Genomic DNA, 15219 nt, shown 5'->3' on the forward strand with positions numbered 1-15219 from the left:
CTACTTGAGACTATTAGCATCCTGCAAGATGTGTCTGTCATTCTGCCTGGAGTGGCTCATGGCTGTGAGTGCCTATTTCATGGCAGACTGTCAAAAACATGGCAGACACCGGAAACTGGTGGTAGGTTTTATAATTAGGTTTCACTAACCTTGTAACAAATGTGATCTCCTGGATCACTATAACAGTCTTGCCTTGGAGTCATAGACAGACCACTTTGGCTCTCTGGTTTATCTTGCCATCCAGGCAAGCTGGACTGTGTAATAAATAGTCACTTATACCAAAAAACCCACAAAATATTCAGGTTTCTCCCAGTCCCAAAAGACCAGTCTCCATTCACTTAAAAGACCAGTCACCAGTCCTGTAATGAACTTAGTAAAGGTTTATTTACTAGGAAATAGAAATGACAGAGTTGTTCACAGGTTAAAGCAAGCAAGCATATACACACAAATGAGTTTCCATCTGTGATTCCTAAATATGACAGAGATGTTGTAATCTGTCAATAAAATATCTGTCAGAGTGGACCCAGGGGTACGCCTGGGAATCTCTGCCTTAGTTTAGTGTCTATGGACCTGTGAGAGTTCAAACAGCAAGGAGATAAAAAATTTTCTTGTGACCCTGTTCTATCTTTTACATTTAGGGTTTGTCTACACTATCCAGCTTTTAGCGACACGGCTGTGTTGCTAAAAGTTGGGCAGTGTAAACGCTGTTTGTCTGCACTTTTGCCAACAAACACTTCCACCCTCTATAAGCGGGGTTCGCATTGTCTACAGGACAGCGCTCCTGCTGACAACGAGCCGTTTACACTGCCACTTGCTGTGGCAAAACTTTTGTCTTTCGGGAGAGGGTGGAGCTTTTTTAAGCACCTGTGAACGACACAGAATACAGATGTTACAAGTTAGAATAATGCATTCAACAACTTACAAGCATTTTATAGAGTCTAAACACTAAATACACTTTTATAAGACTAAAATCTCTTTTGAACAAAACTCACATAAGGTGAGCTGGATTGGTTTCCAGCTATGAATATGTCCATTCCTAGCTAACACCTGTAGCTTTGGCCAGAATTTGAACTTGGTTTACCAGTGTCAAAGTGTCTTTAACTTCTGCTGAGATCCGTGGGAGCTAAGGATCATCAGCAGTTGGCAGGTTTAGTAAGGGGAGGGGTAAGGGCCAGCTCTGTGCAAATGGGCAAGTTTCTAAGAAGGAGCTTTTCTGCCTGCCATCCATTGGGCCAGGTACAATCCTAGGGAAAATTCTGATTGAACACTCAAATTCTGTAGAACACTAATAGAACTGTAGAACACTAATAACACTGTGTAGAAATGGCTCCCATAACCTCTGAAACTGAACAGAGAATAAGATCTTTTCTACAGAAGCTATCAGGGAATTGGGTTGCAGCCAGTCAGTGTTCCAGCATAGCTAAGGGGGTAAATAGAAAGGGCTTTACACCACCTTTATGTTCCCACGACTCTGAGGTACTGGGCTGCCTCGGTGCAAATTAGAGCACCATAAAGACTATTGCAATTTATTTCAGGTATCAGTAGACGAAGAGTCTTTTCAGCATCTGACTATCACCAGGGCATAATGGAGAATCAGTCACACCCTCTTGTTGGGCTGCCAATAGAGGGTGGGACCTATGCCACATGAGGATCACAGCTGTAGAATAATCCTGGAGGCTGTTAGAATGTCTTTTATCATGTTGCTACTCTTATACCTCATAGGAATGTCCTTGAGAGCTCCAGAAATGCTCCCTACTGCAGCACGGGGTAGGACCCCCTTTGGGTAACCATTATTTGAACCAACAGGAGAGCAAAGCACATGCTGAAGCCCCTTAAGGTGTCCATGTACCCGTTGCACACTTTGTGGCATATGGGAGGTGTTGCCTCTCCAAACCAGTCCAATACAAGACTGGCTTAATGTCACAGTTCAGCTGTTAATACATGTATTTTACAAGTAAAGCTGTATATGAAGGTAATTACAAAACATTTCCAAGTTCAAGTTCATCCTTCTTAATTATCTTCACATATAGCCCTACCTGTCAGGATGCAGTGTGTCTATACTAGTTCAAGATTGATCTATTGATATTCAGGTCTGGTACAATAATTCAGATTCCCTTGAACTTTCTATAGACCAAAGAATATATGGAGACCCTTTTGAATTCTCTTTGTTCTATGAACCACAGTCTGGTTTGCCAGAACCGTAAGGAGTTAATACAGAAGCAATACAATGATTGCTATAATCATCCCTCTATCGCACTCTGGGGAAATTTTACAATCTCACTACAGCGCAGAAAACTTTCTAAATGAAGTAGACAGCCGTCATTAATAGGAAGTCAGCTCTAACAAGTAAAGTAATCCTCAAAATAATCAGAAATGAACTCAGTCCTCTCCAGTCTTACATAAAAGCCATTCTGATAGTCTTGTGTGCCAAATCACTGTTATATTCAAAACATCCTGTCTCGGACTCCTGCGTATTACTTTGGGTATTCTCAACTTCCACCACCAGTAAGCAGAGATGTTACATAAATGTACTAGGAGCTTGCTCCAAAGCCACTTTAAGTCAATGGGAGTATTTCCATCAACTTACACCCCCCACCCCTCCTAAGCAGTTCTGTTCCTCATTATTGTAGTTTCCAGAGTCTGAAGCATTTCACCTAGAGCTGTAACAGTTATAATGAGAACAGACCTAGGATCTTAATAATATAAATAAATAAAAATACAAATAAACACATTTTGATGTGACAATCCTGATCCTGTTTAATTCAAAGTCAATTTTTCATTGACTTGAATAGGAGCAGGATTGAACTTCTGTTTTATTAGGCTATAAAACAGTATGTAACAGGACCACCCATGTTTTCGCCTACTGCTGGTCTGTCATTAGTCCTGCTTCACTAAGCTTTGTGTTGCCTGGTAATTAAATGGGGTTATATAGAAACTTAATTTATTTAAATGTGTGCTCTTATTGCATTATTGCTTAGTTCTGTTTTTTTTCAGTGCCTTGGAAAATGGCCTGAGGTTTTGAGATGTGGTTTCTTACACATGGCCCATACCTTTTCCCTGTAATATTTTCGGTGTTGCAGTTCTCCTAAAACCAATGCCATGTTAGCATTCACATTTTTAAATTGCTGCACTTACAGGGCCATGTTCATGCCTAGTGCAAGTGCACTGAATTCACTAGAATTCCATTTGGGATTAATCTGGCCCATGGTGTCTAGAAACAGATGCAATAATCTCTGGTAGGTGCCTCTACTGGGTTATGAGATTTCATTCAGGGTTAAATTATGTGCATTTTGCTTTTTTCATTCTTAAATATTTAAATAGTCTTAAATATTTACAAAAGATTAAAAAAGGAAAACATCTGGCCTTGGCACATTTATATAACTGTAATAACATCTGTATGTACAGTATAAAACATCTCTCATGGTTATATATTATATACACACATGCCCCATTCTCTACTGCGTCCCATTCCTTGCACATGTAGGTGACAATGGTGGCCACAGGGAGCTGGCTGCAGCTCCCCAATTCCCTACTGCTTGGCTCTAATGGAAGCAGAGGAAGCAGGAAGCCCCTCAATTCTATTACTGGCATAAATGAGCTTATGTCAGCAGGGATCAGCTCAGTGAAGCGTTGTTCCAGCATGTTTCCTTCTCCCCTTGCTTTGGGGATGGAGGAGTGGCTGATATAGGAGGTGGCTACATCACTTCCTCCACCTTTATCCCTGTGGAGAATCTCCCTATTTGGAGAGAATTCTCCAGGGGAAATATCTATCCAGTTCAAGTTCCCACTTTTTACTGTGTATCCCGCCCACAGTGTTTTGTCAACATTTCACACTGGGTGTTGATACTTCATGGAGTTATTCCTAGATCTATCCCTGACTTGCTGTAGTATATTGTGCAGATCAGTCTCAGTTTACCCAGTTGTAAAGTGGGTATAATTCTTTTGTAATATCTTACTGAAATTAATAAAATGTGTTTAAACAAACTTGAGGTGTTTGGATAATAAACATAGCATGTGTTTTTGTTTTGTTTTTTAATATACAGAAATACTACACACACATACAAGCTCAGTGCTTTCATTAGAAAACAGCAGCCTCATGGTTTCCAAGAATTGGGGGGGGGGATCATGCCCTTCTATTTTTTAGTTCATATTTTTCATTGCATTCAATATTGCTCCTGTTTCATCTTAAAGAATATCAGTCTGATGTTGAAATGAGTTTTACACTGGCCATAGCTTTAGGAGTAATTATAATTACATTTGAATACCCAGGGCTACCAAATAACTTGATTAGCATGGACACTGCATGCTTCAAGTTGATAATTTCTTCATGGGGTTATAAATAGGCATGTGAGAGCTTGAGAAACATGCTCTGCAGACATGTGATCTTTAATTTGTTTGGATTTGTTTAATCTTGAACATTTGCCAAGCTTACAAACCTGGCAAAAGAGATTGATTAGTATCTACAAAGAATTCCAGAGTGAGGAATAAATAATTTGGCAGGATGCAATAATAGTCTTTAATAAATTAAATCAGTTAGACTGTCTTTCATGTCCTGATGGGCATTGTAACTGAAAGGGATGCAGGACAGCATGCCAAGGGTAAGGAAAATGTCACCTGGGAAATGCAGTGAGACAGCGTAGGGGCAGCAGGGGGCAGCTTGCTAACAGAGAAATAGGGGATTGTTTGTCATCTGCTGCTGCTTGATCTCACTGGTGGGAGTTGCTGAAGTGTTTCACCATCCCCACCCACCTCTGTGCTTAACTGACGCTGAACATCCCAGATGCACCCATTCTTCTGCTCAATGTTTCAATTACACTTTGGGAATATCCACCTGCTGAGTTTTAATATGCTCAGTATAAACAAGTAGGACACACCTGCTTTGCTGCTAACAGTCAAAGTACAGCCCCAGGAAAATATGCTGCTAAACTTCAGATACATCCACCTGGAATGCAATATCTGTGCTGCTGAGAGTACCAGATATGGTCAGATAGAATGCCTCCACTGCACTTCCTAACTCCTGGATACTCCTGGACACACTGAAAGTTTCTCCTTCCTGGTATCGTAAGGTAGAATGTTCACAAGTACAGCAGTACACCCTCATGGAATGCCGCTGCTTTTCAGTTTGAATTCTGGGTACCTCTGGTTGATGCATATGCTTTACTGCTAGATGTTCATAGTTATGGAAGATTATTGCATTGTACAGCTGCATTCTCTCAGCCTAGCATCACCTTTCCATTCTTTCATACGTTGTCAGATGCCTCTCTTTCTCCACAACCAGGGAAGAAGGGATTATGGCTTTGAGTTACATAGCCACTGCTGGCAATGTGCAAGGAAGCTGAGTGGTTTGACTTCTTTTGAGATCTTTGAGTTTTGGACAAAGGGAGAGAGGAGGCTTCTGCTAATGAATGCTTCTACATTATATGGTGCCTTTTCTACTAAGCCTGTGCAAAACACACTTGCAATTTCATTATAAGATGAGCAGAATTGTGGTCACCTTCCTTGTTCCATTCTTCTTGACTCTTAACTCTTGAATAGAAGACCTTTTACATCACCACAATCCTCTTCTCAGTAAAAACTAGCTGTAGTTCAATTTTACCCTTGGACATCTGACTATTTATGTTTACTTAAGATCATGACTGTCATTTTCTGTAGCATTTCCTGGAATGTACAAAACTCTTATTGCAATCAGAATGCTAGGTATGTACCACTCACTCCTAATAGAGGGAGCCTTAGCGCAGAGCAATAAACTAAATAAAAACTACTCTCCATGATTTCCATTGTCCTCCCTGTCCCCAAAGTGTATTTCCAGAAAATGGCTCAAGAAGAGAACAGGGCTAGGGTGTCTCAAAATAATCTTTTCCTGCTATGAAGCTCAGCTCTTTAATCATATGGAGCATGACTCACAGCTCTTGTCCATTCATTACTTGTCCTCCCCCTCTTTTAGTGTATTTCAGTTAAATATAGCTGAATGCGTCCGATATTCTGAAACTATCATATTAACAAGTAGACTTATGGGCATCCCTTCAATGTACTTAAGTTCATGACCAGTGTAACACAACGACCTGCCCCTTTAAGGTCTGCCAGCCCCATTCAGTTAGTCCTACTCCATTCTACCTGAATCGGGTGTGATATGCAAAAGGAGGACAGCCCACCAGTTGAGGGCTCCCTGAGTTGGGGGTATGGAGGGGACAGAGGAGATCCGCTCCAAACTTCTGACTCCAGGTGGGTGGCCCTAGGAGTTGCTGCTTGATAGAGAATAGAAAGCAGTTGCAGAGAGTTGCAGGCTGCAAGAGAGTGGCAGTGAATGTGGGGTTCATGCAGGAGATATCAAAGGAGGCAAAGACACTGGCAGGTGGGGCTGGGAAGGGCCTACCAATGCAGGGAAGACTCCAGGCAGGAAGGCCTGGGAGTGGGATGAAGAAGAGCCCAAGCAGGATGGAAGAACTTTTGTTTGTGTGGACGTTTGTTGAACTTTAGTTATTCCTGAAAGGGAACTGAACTCTGAGAATGACCCTGATATGATATAGCTTCCATTGTCATAATCTCAGAGTGCCTCACAATCTTTCATATATTTATCCTTACAACACCCCTGCGAGATAAGCAAGAACCATTATTCTCATTTTACAGACAGGGAAATGAGGCACAGAGGGACTGCAATCTTGTCTACACTGCAACACACTGGGGATTATGGAGGAGTGAATTGCAGACTGCACCAAAGCGTTGTGATGTAACTGCACCCATGTGGCTGCTGCTGACACAAACTAAAAGATACCTAGTTTACGTTAACGTAGTCCTGTTTGAAAGAGCACTATGTTACTCTGAACAAGACACCTTTTAGTACGCGCTAGCAGCATCTACCCAGGGCAGTTAAATCGCAACTCAACTCTGCAATTCAGTGCCCACAGTCTGTGCTGCAGCACAGTGTAGACATAGCCTTAATGACTGACCCAGTGTCACACAGTCTGTGTCACAGCAGGGAAGTGAGGAGGTCAGTTGGGGATAATGCAACAAAAGGGTGTGGAAATGTGCTAGGTCATGACCAGTGGATCCAAAACATCACAAGTCCACCAGTCAATCCTCTTCCCTCCCTGCCTGTCTCTCTTAGGATGGGATGCAGGAGCTGTGGAATCTCTACAGCGCCAGAAGATCACAGCTACAGAGCAATCTCATGTAAAGCCTGGTTATCACATAAGTGGAGGAGCTGGACCTTGGTGATACAGGCTGCTTAGATGCCTCCATGGTACTTTATTAAAAACAGCTATGCATGCAAGTCCATATGTTTCACTGTATTTATTATATAATGGCCCCAACCAAGATACATTCCCCATTGTACTAGGTACTGACCATACATAGAGCATAAGACTGGTAGAAGAGTTCATAATGAAAGTGTATGAGTCAGAGAAAGGAGGTATTGTCCAACTTTAAAGTTGGGAAACTAAGGCACAGAGATGGTGATTTACCTGAGATCACACAGGAAAGTCTGTGGCAGAGGATAGGTACTAAACTCAGATCTCCCAAGCGCTGTTGCCTCTCCCATAAAACCATCTTTTCTCTTATTCTGCAACCTGAAAAAAAATACACACTTCATCGACCTGAAAAAGAAAAAGAAAGGAAGACCAAGCAGTCCATTTTGAAAAAAAAAATGTTGGAATAATTCAGGATCTAGATTGTGTACTAAGAACGTACTTTGTTCCATGGCTACATTTAGGAACAAATAAGCACCCAAACGCTTACTCCCAGATGGAATATTACTCATGGAGTCATATTCTCCTTTGGGAGTGTTAAAGATCTTCTGTGACTGGCATTTCCGGGCTAATGCAGTATGATGACCTTACTCTGCTGCCAGTTTTACATTTACAATTTATTACTGGAGTACCTTGCTGCAACTACATTGAGATACTTCATAGGAAGAGTGTAACTCCACTTCCATACTAATTCCCACAGAAATTCCCACTATCTGTGGTCAGGCAAAGGTATCTCAAACAACTGGTTCACTTCCTGACACACACAACCGCCATGCTAATATCAGATGTTTGGATTTGCTTGTAACTCAGTAAATTTATCATAAGAAGGGTGAAATGTGGTAATACACGTGACAGCCTCCATCTGAGCCAACTCGCCAGGGGTTGGGGGGGCACTATAGGTGGCCAGGGCAGTTGTATCCGCTGGGTCAGGGTCAAAGGCAGGAGTCGGGTAGTTACAAAGCTGCATCAGGAAACAGGATTAAGCCACACCAAGGTTGAAGGCAGGAGTCTGGAGCAATACCGGACAAAAGATGGGGTCTATGGCAGTAGCAAGCCAAAGTCTGCATTGTTGCTCAGACAACTCTCTGGCATGACTTCCTGGTCTAAATAGTTGATGTAAACCAGCCAGGCAGCTTCAGGATTCTGCTGCTTTGTCGTCTTTGGGCAGTATTTCCTGTGGTGCCGAATGCTCTAGTCGTGTTGGGGGCAGCTCCAGTGGTGATATAGAGGTGTCAGTCACACAGGGCTCCACAACCCCAGGCTCTAAGTCTTATCTAGGTGGATCCTTATGGAGACTTTCTAGCTTAGAGCTGAGAGACCTAGATCCTTGGGATGTTACACCTGGATTTTGGAAAAGGACTTGCTATAATATGGCCTGCCAAATTGGAGACTATTGACTTCAGTGGCCTTCAGATTAGGCCTGAAGAGAGGACATTTTTTCTTTCAGCAGCCCTGCTGAATGTGGTGGGTTGTTTGGTTGGTTGTTTTGTTTTAAGAGGTAACAAATGGCTTACAGCCTCTCATTTTATACAAATTCAGGGGTGTTCTTCAGCAGAAATGGTTTTACTAGCCTGATATGTCGTAAGTCATTCTGCTTGTAGAAATCTTACTCTCTCTCTCGTGACTAGCCTTAAAATACAAGTGTGGTAGTCCATATTTTGGATTCTTATAAGAATTATCATTTTGTTCACTTGTATTGCGAACAACATCATTTTAAAAAAAAGATCTTTCACTGTCTCTTCAGCAGGTGCACATCTTGTTCATATAAATAAAGCTGTATCAAACCACTCCTTTTGTTTTTAATTAATAATAGTGCTGGTGACAAGTGACAGATTGACACTCAGGACATTCACATGCTCTGTAAATCCACTGAACATCATGCGTAGCAAGAATAAAAGTTTTTTCACACTGTCCCACTGCTATATTTGAGTTCTGACCTGGAGGAACACCTTCTTGTGGTTGAAGGGGGATCCATCTGCCTCTATTGAGATACTATGGATAGCAATTAAAACTTTCTGACTGTACCTGTTTGTAGCTGAAGGGCTTTAGTGTTGAGACTTGTGAATCTTACTTTTCAAAGTCATGTGAAAACATTAAAAATAAACAATGGAATGCTAAACAATTCCCAGGGGGTGGTGAATAATTCCCTCTTAGACATTTATGATCTTCGCCAAAGGAATGAGCAGATTTCTTAAGCCTCCTATATGTGCTCTTAAATTTTGGAGGAGTGATGATTTACAGTATTGAACATTATGGCACCAGTACCCAGAGATAGAAGTGACAGTTCAACTTCTTAAAATGTTATATAGAATTATTGGCTGTGTTAGAGGATTAGTCATCTAAATGATCAAGTTAAACCAGACACACATAGGCTAATTGGATACCCTCTCAGCAGTATGGTGTGCTCTGGTGTGGGTTTTTTGAACTGCAGGAAGGTTTAACCTTTACTGTATTTTGTTTAACTTAGCAATTTAAACAGCCATCCCTTTTCTAGTAGGGCTGTTTTTTCAACCTTCACTTTTTTGTGTGGCTCAAGTTTACTCTAGCTTATGAACTGTTTTTAATATGTAGTGAACTCCTACAGGAGTTAAGCCTCAACTTACACTGGGATAAGAAAAAATAAAACATAATGATTTGACAGTTGAACTAAAAGGGAGTAATAATTCTAAATAGTGCTATAATGCCCAGCATTTGAACTCAATATTTTTTGAACTACAAGGCAGAGCTTTTATCCATTCTTCTCCAAAGCTTTTGGCTAGCACTAAAGCATCTACCTACCTTTTCAAAGCTATTGAGTTCAAATCAACTTGGGGTTTGGATCCTTATTAACAAATCTTCAGCCTTTTCCTGTTAGTGTCAAATGAGTCACTACATTTCCCATGATTAATTATCTTTTTCCTTTATCTCCAACACCTTTGCAGTTAACTAACATTTATACAACTCACTTTGTGGCAAAATTTAGTATAGAACCTCATTCTTCTCTTGCTGGTTTTACCCCATTAACGTAAGTTGAGTTGCTTGAGTTGTCTTATTCTGCCTTAAACAAGATTGGAATTAGGGCTTCAGTTTGAAGTCTTTAGTAGATATGGATGTTAAAATCTGCATTGACATTTGGGCCAAGATGCAGGGTTGGGGCTGAAGGCGAAATCAGGACTAGAGTTTGGATCTAAAGGCAGTGAGAACACATGAGATTTCAGCCACATACAGCAGATATCTTACATATAGCAAATGAGCTTATCAAACTTAAGTCACTTAATGGTAGATATCTCCAAAGACCTTAATATAAATTAATATGCAGATGTTGGCATGATAAAAGAAGAGTTCAATTCATTGTGTAGTTTGTGACAAAAGTTTATAGAACAGACAGGTAAAATTTGTGGTTATGAAGCTCAACTTTCATTCACTTTGTTCTTTGATCCACAGTGGCCTTCCCCCTTTCCATTTCTGTTCACCTGCCACACAATCACCTAGTTAAGTTCCTTGGCTCCTGCAACAGCCAATTCTTCTGCTGTTGCTTTAATTCTTTACAACACACCATTACTCATAGCCTCTGCTCTTTTGGCCCATTCTAATTTTACCTTCTCCTGTAACCTGCATGTCTTCAACATTCTCTGCACTTTTAATTTTGGTTGAGATAGCATTTGGCTACAACCGATATGGTTTAAATAACTGATAGGAATGAATTTCCTGTATACTGTGGCAGACTATATTTTTTTATGGTGGGCAGAAGAATTGGAGGTGCTTTAGAGTATCAGATAAGGGTATCAGGTATGCTACACTTACAGGCAAGAAATTAGATGAGATGGGCAGATGATCTGATTTAATCTGGCAAATCGTCTGTTCTATTGAACTCTAGGATGCCTCACCTGGACTAAAGTAATGACTATATTTGGATCATCATTGGTTGAAAAATGCAGGACTTGTGTTTAGAATTCTCTTTCAAGACAGCATGCTCTCTCTTAAGAGACTATTAACACCTTCTAATAGCCTGAGCAGTTTATCATTATGCATTAGAAACTGTGCTCCAGTTTTTCTAATCTGGATACACCAAAAGGGCTACATTATCTCCCCCTTCCAGGATGCACTAGTCAAGGGGAAAAGATGAAAGCAAGTATTTCTTTCCACTAGGGTATCCACGGGAGAGGGATCTTACACTGGTAAGCAGTGTGTGTTCAGAAAGTGTGGCTCAGGCGGTGACCCTATACACAAGAATGCCTGCAAGAGGATGTGGGGGGAGACTACAGGTGTAGCAAGGCATATTTTTCAGCTTATTCCCACAACCAGCTAGGAGGCATTATGTTTTCCAGTAAACTCCAAACACCTGTGCTGAGGTGGTGTACGTCTTCTCACTCCCTGGTGTGGCTCAGCCTTGCAGGAGGTATAATTGGGTCCTGGTTCAAAGCCTTAGCAAGGGTAACATTATTAACTAGTGTCAGGGTTCCTTCCCCACTCTGAACTCTAGGGTACAGATGTGGGGACCTGCATGAAAGACCCCTAAGCTTATTCTTACCAGCTTAGGTTAAAAACTTCCCCAAGGTACAAACTTGGCCTTGAACAGTATGCTGCCACCACCAAGCGTTTTAAGCAAAGAGCAGGGAAAGAGACCACTTGGAGACACCTTTCCCCAAAATATCCCCTCAAGCCCTATACACCCCCTTTCCTGGGAAGGTTTGAGAATAATATCCTAACCAATTTGTTACAAAATCATCAAAAACCCAAACCCCTGGATCTTGGAACAATGGAAAAATCAGTCAGGTTCTTAAAAGAAGGATTTCGTTAAAAAAAAAAAAAGTAAAAATCATCTCTGTAAAATCAGGATGGAAAATACTTTACAGGGTATTCAGATTCAAAACACAGAGGATCCCCCTCTGGGCAAAACCTTAAAGTTACAGAAAACAGGAATAAACCTCCCTCTTAGCACAAGGAAAATTCACATAAAACAAAAGATAAACTAATCCGCCTTGCCTGGCTTACCTATACTGGTTGCAATATTGGAGACTTGGATTAGGATGGGTTGGAGAAGATGGATTTTTGTCTGGCCTCTCTCAGTCCCAAGAGAGAACAACCATGTAAACAAAGAGCACAAACAAAAGCTTCCCCCCTCCCCACCAAGATTTGAAAGAATCTTGTCCCCTTATTGGTCCTTTGGGTTAGGTGCCAGCCAGGTTAGCTGAGCTTCTTAACCCTTTACAGGTAACAGGATGTTGCCTCTGGCCAGGAGGGATTTTATAGCCCTGTATACAGAAAGGTGGTTACCCTTCCCTTTATATTTACGACAACTAGTTTTAGTACATGAGTAGTTTTGAGAACTAAAGTTTAAAAGCCATATTCTCAAAGAGAGGTGCCCAAGCTGTGCCTGTGAATCTGGAGTTTGTTCCAGCAGGGAGGCCATTTGATTTTCTACATATCATTGCTTTTCTGTGCGTGCAACACCTGTTTCCACATGCCTCAGCAGGATTTGACACAATACATACGTGCACATTTTGCAGACAAAATGTAGAGGCCCAGCTTTGAAAGAAAAGATGTCCCAAAGTAAATGCCAGCTTTCAAGAGAAATGAATGCATTTGGCCTAGTGTCTGCTGCTTGAGTTATAACACGCTAATCTGGATATGATAACTACGACTGATTATGATCCCAGCAGAATGCAATGGGATGTCACAAAGAGGGCAGATGTTGTTAGAATTTGCTGATGAAGGCTGCAGTGTGTCTTTTGGAGCTAGATATTGAAAGAAGCAGGTAAAAGCCCATGTCAGAGTTGACTGTCTAATCTCTCTGTCTACAAGTTCCCTCTGACTTTATGCCTAGGCTCTGGCTACATGCCTCATGTTTCTCATGGTAATTGCACAAGTAGTTTTACTTAGTTTAGTTATTCTTTCTTCTACATATTTACTGAGAAGACTAAACTATACTCTGGAGCATATCTGAAGTACTTTTTGGAGCCAGCCTGTGGTGTAGATCATGATTGTATCTTCAAGCTGCTCTGAGGAGTGGTACTTTTCTCTATGCTGGAGAGCTCAGCTGAGAGTTGTGAATCATCTACCAACAATTACAATGCACATATACTTTGTTGGGGCAGATGACTATCAAAGCATCCAAAAACATACAAAATCAGCTGCACCTGAAATTAATGGTATTCAACCAGGGTGAATATTTTTCATTTGGCCTTGATCTGAGATATTCAGAAACATTGATTTAAACTCTGCTCCTGCAGGTTAAGAAGTATGGTCTAGTGGATAGGATGGCTGGGTTCAATTCCATGCTCAGCCACAGAGGTTCTCTGTGACCTGGGGCAAATCACATAGGACCAGATTTACAAAGATATTTAGGCACCTAAAGAGGCAGATAGGTGGGGGGGGGTGTTCAAAAATATCTAAGCAGGTTAGGTGACTAACTGCCATTGGAACTAAGTGCCTAATCTCTTTAGAAGATGCATAAATTGCACTAGGCACACATTTTACTCTTCAGGTGCCTAAATTCCTTTGAAAATCTGGCTCTTACAGATCCCCATCTGTAAAGTAGAGATAGAACTACCTTCCAGGGGTGATCTGAGGATAAAATCTATTCAGAATTATGTGGCACTCATACCGTGCTATGATGACTAGGTAAAAAAAAAAAATCATCTATATGAAAACAGTCACATGTTCACTACATGGGTAAGAGTTGAGCAATCCCTGTTGAAATCAATGGATATTGGATCAGACCTCATGTAGCAATCAGTTGGCTCCAGTGCTATTGCTCGAAGTTACATGTTCTCAGATAAATATTATTCTTGGAGATAAAATAGAGACAGGCTGGGACTGGTGAATGTTGGGAGGACTGCGAAAAAGATTAACCTAATTCAGAGAATATCTACATGCCATTCTAGTCTAAAAGGAAGTAGAAGATGTTCACTGATTAGTAGGATGGGAAAGAAGTTGCTCCGCATGAGTAGCATTCAGTGATCCTCAGAATGAAACCATGGAGAACTGCTGTTCACTTTCCGATGGTGGCATTCAAAAGCAAGTCAACTCCATATCCCTTTGCAAAAATCTGCCTTTAGCATCTGGAAGCTATTCAGATACTCCATCACTCGTACCTTTTCAAGAGAATACATGAGTTCTGTCTTAGCTCAGCTTCACCTCTCACTCAATTTGCCAGACCTATTCATTTTGTAAAACACTCTCGGCATTAGCTTTATCTTAATGAAAAGGGAAAGGCACAGTAGAATTATTCAAATTCTGCTACCTACAATCCATATTAATAAATCTTTTGACTGCAAAAGCAATCTCCAGTCATTCAGGAATAGCCTGGAACCATTAAAAAGTGATGCATAGCCAAAGAAATAAGTCACATATATTTTAAAAGTACTTTAACCTGCAGTGCAGCAAAATAAAAAAGATGACCTTGGTGAACAACTTTATTTATTGTCTAGCAAAAAGGGAAGAAAGCCATCAAGGATGGAAACATGATCTGGAAGTTGATGCAGGTGGAAATAGAGGGTTTAAGAATGTACACTACTGATATATGTCATTGGGATATTGTCACAGGGTAACTCTGGTCCTTTCAGAGGGAGCTAGGGTGTTGTGACAAGGTAACTCTGGTCATTTAAGAAGGAGCTAGGCCAGTGCACCTATGACTTGTCACCTGACCCCAACTGGGCTTTTAGAGAGCAGCAGGGCCTGAGAGGAGGCAAAGAAACCAGGTGAGTCAGAGCTGCCCGGGTCAGACAGGAGAGGGGCATGTGAGAACTGACTCGGATCAGGATACTGAAGGAGGTTCCTGGAGGAAGCTGTAGCTGGGGGAAGGCTGAAGGCAGGGGAGCAACAATCGGAGTTTTTTGACTGTCCTCTCCAAGCCACAGAGCCAAAGCCGGAGTGGGCTGAAGGCCAGAGATCACCACAGGGAAGTGCCTGCTGACTGCTAAGCTAGAGAGCCAAAGCTGAGGCTGGAGAGGGCTAAAGGTAGGGGAGCAGTGGTTGGGCTACCTGCTGGTGT

General features: G+C 41.4%; 1 protein-coding gene and 1 long non-coding RNA gene across 3 annotated transcripts in view; one reads left to right on the forward strand and one right to left on the reverse strand.

The window, feature by feature from the left end:
* KCNIP1 (potassium voltage-gated channel interacting protein 1) overlaps positions 1–15219 on the forward strand; it is a 552728-nt gene that overhangs the window by 46305 nt on the left and 491204 nt on the right. The window lies entirely within an intron of this gene.
* Positions 366–7586, reverse strand: LOC311525137. Its single transcript, XR_014712697.1, has 2 exons — positions 7461–7586; positions 366–864 (listed from the first exon to the last, which is right to left on the reverse strand). It is a non-coding gene; the product is annotated as an uncharacterized lncRNA (long non-coding RNA).

This window comes from Lepidochelys olivacea (genome assembly GCF_965140295.1).
Source record: "Lepidochelys olivacea isolate rLepOli2 genome assembly, chromosome: 8".
Classification (NCBI taxonomy): domain Eukaryota; kingdom Metazoa; phylum Chordata; order Testudines; family Cheloniidae; genus Lepidochelys; species Lepidochelys olivacea.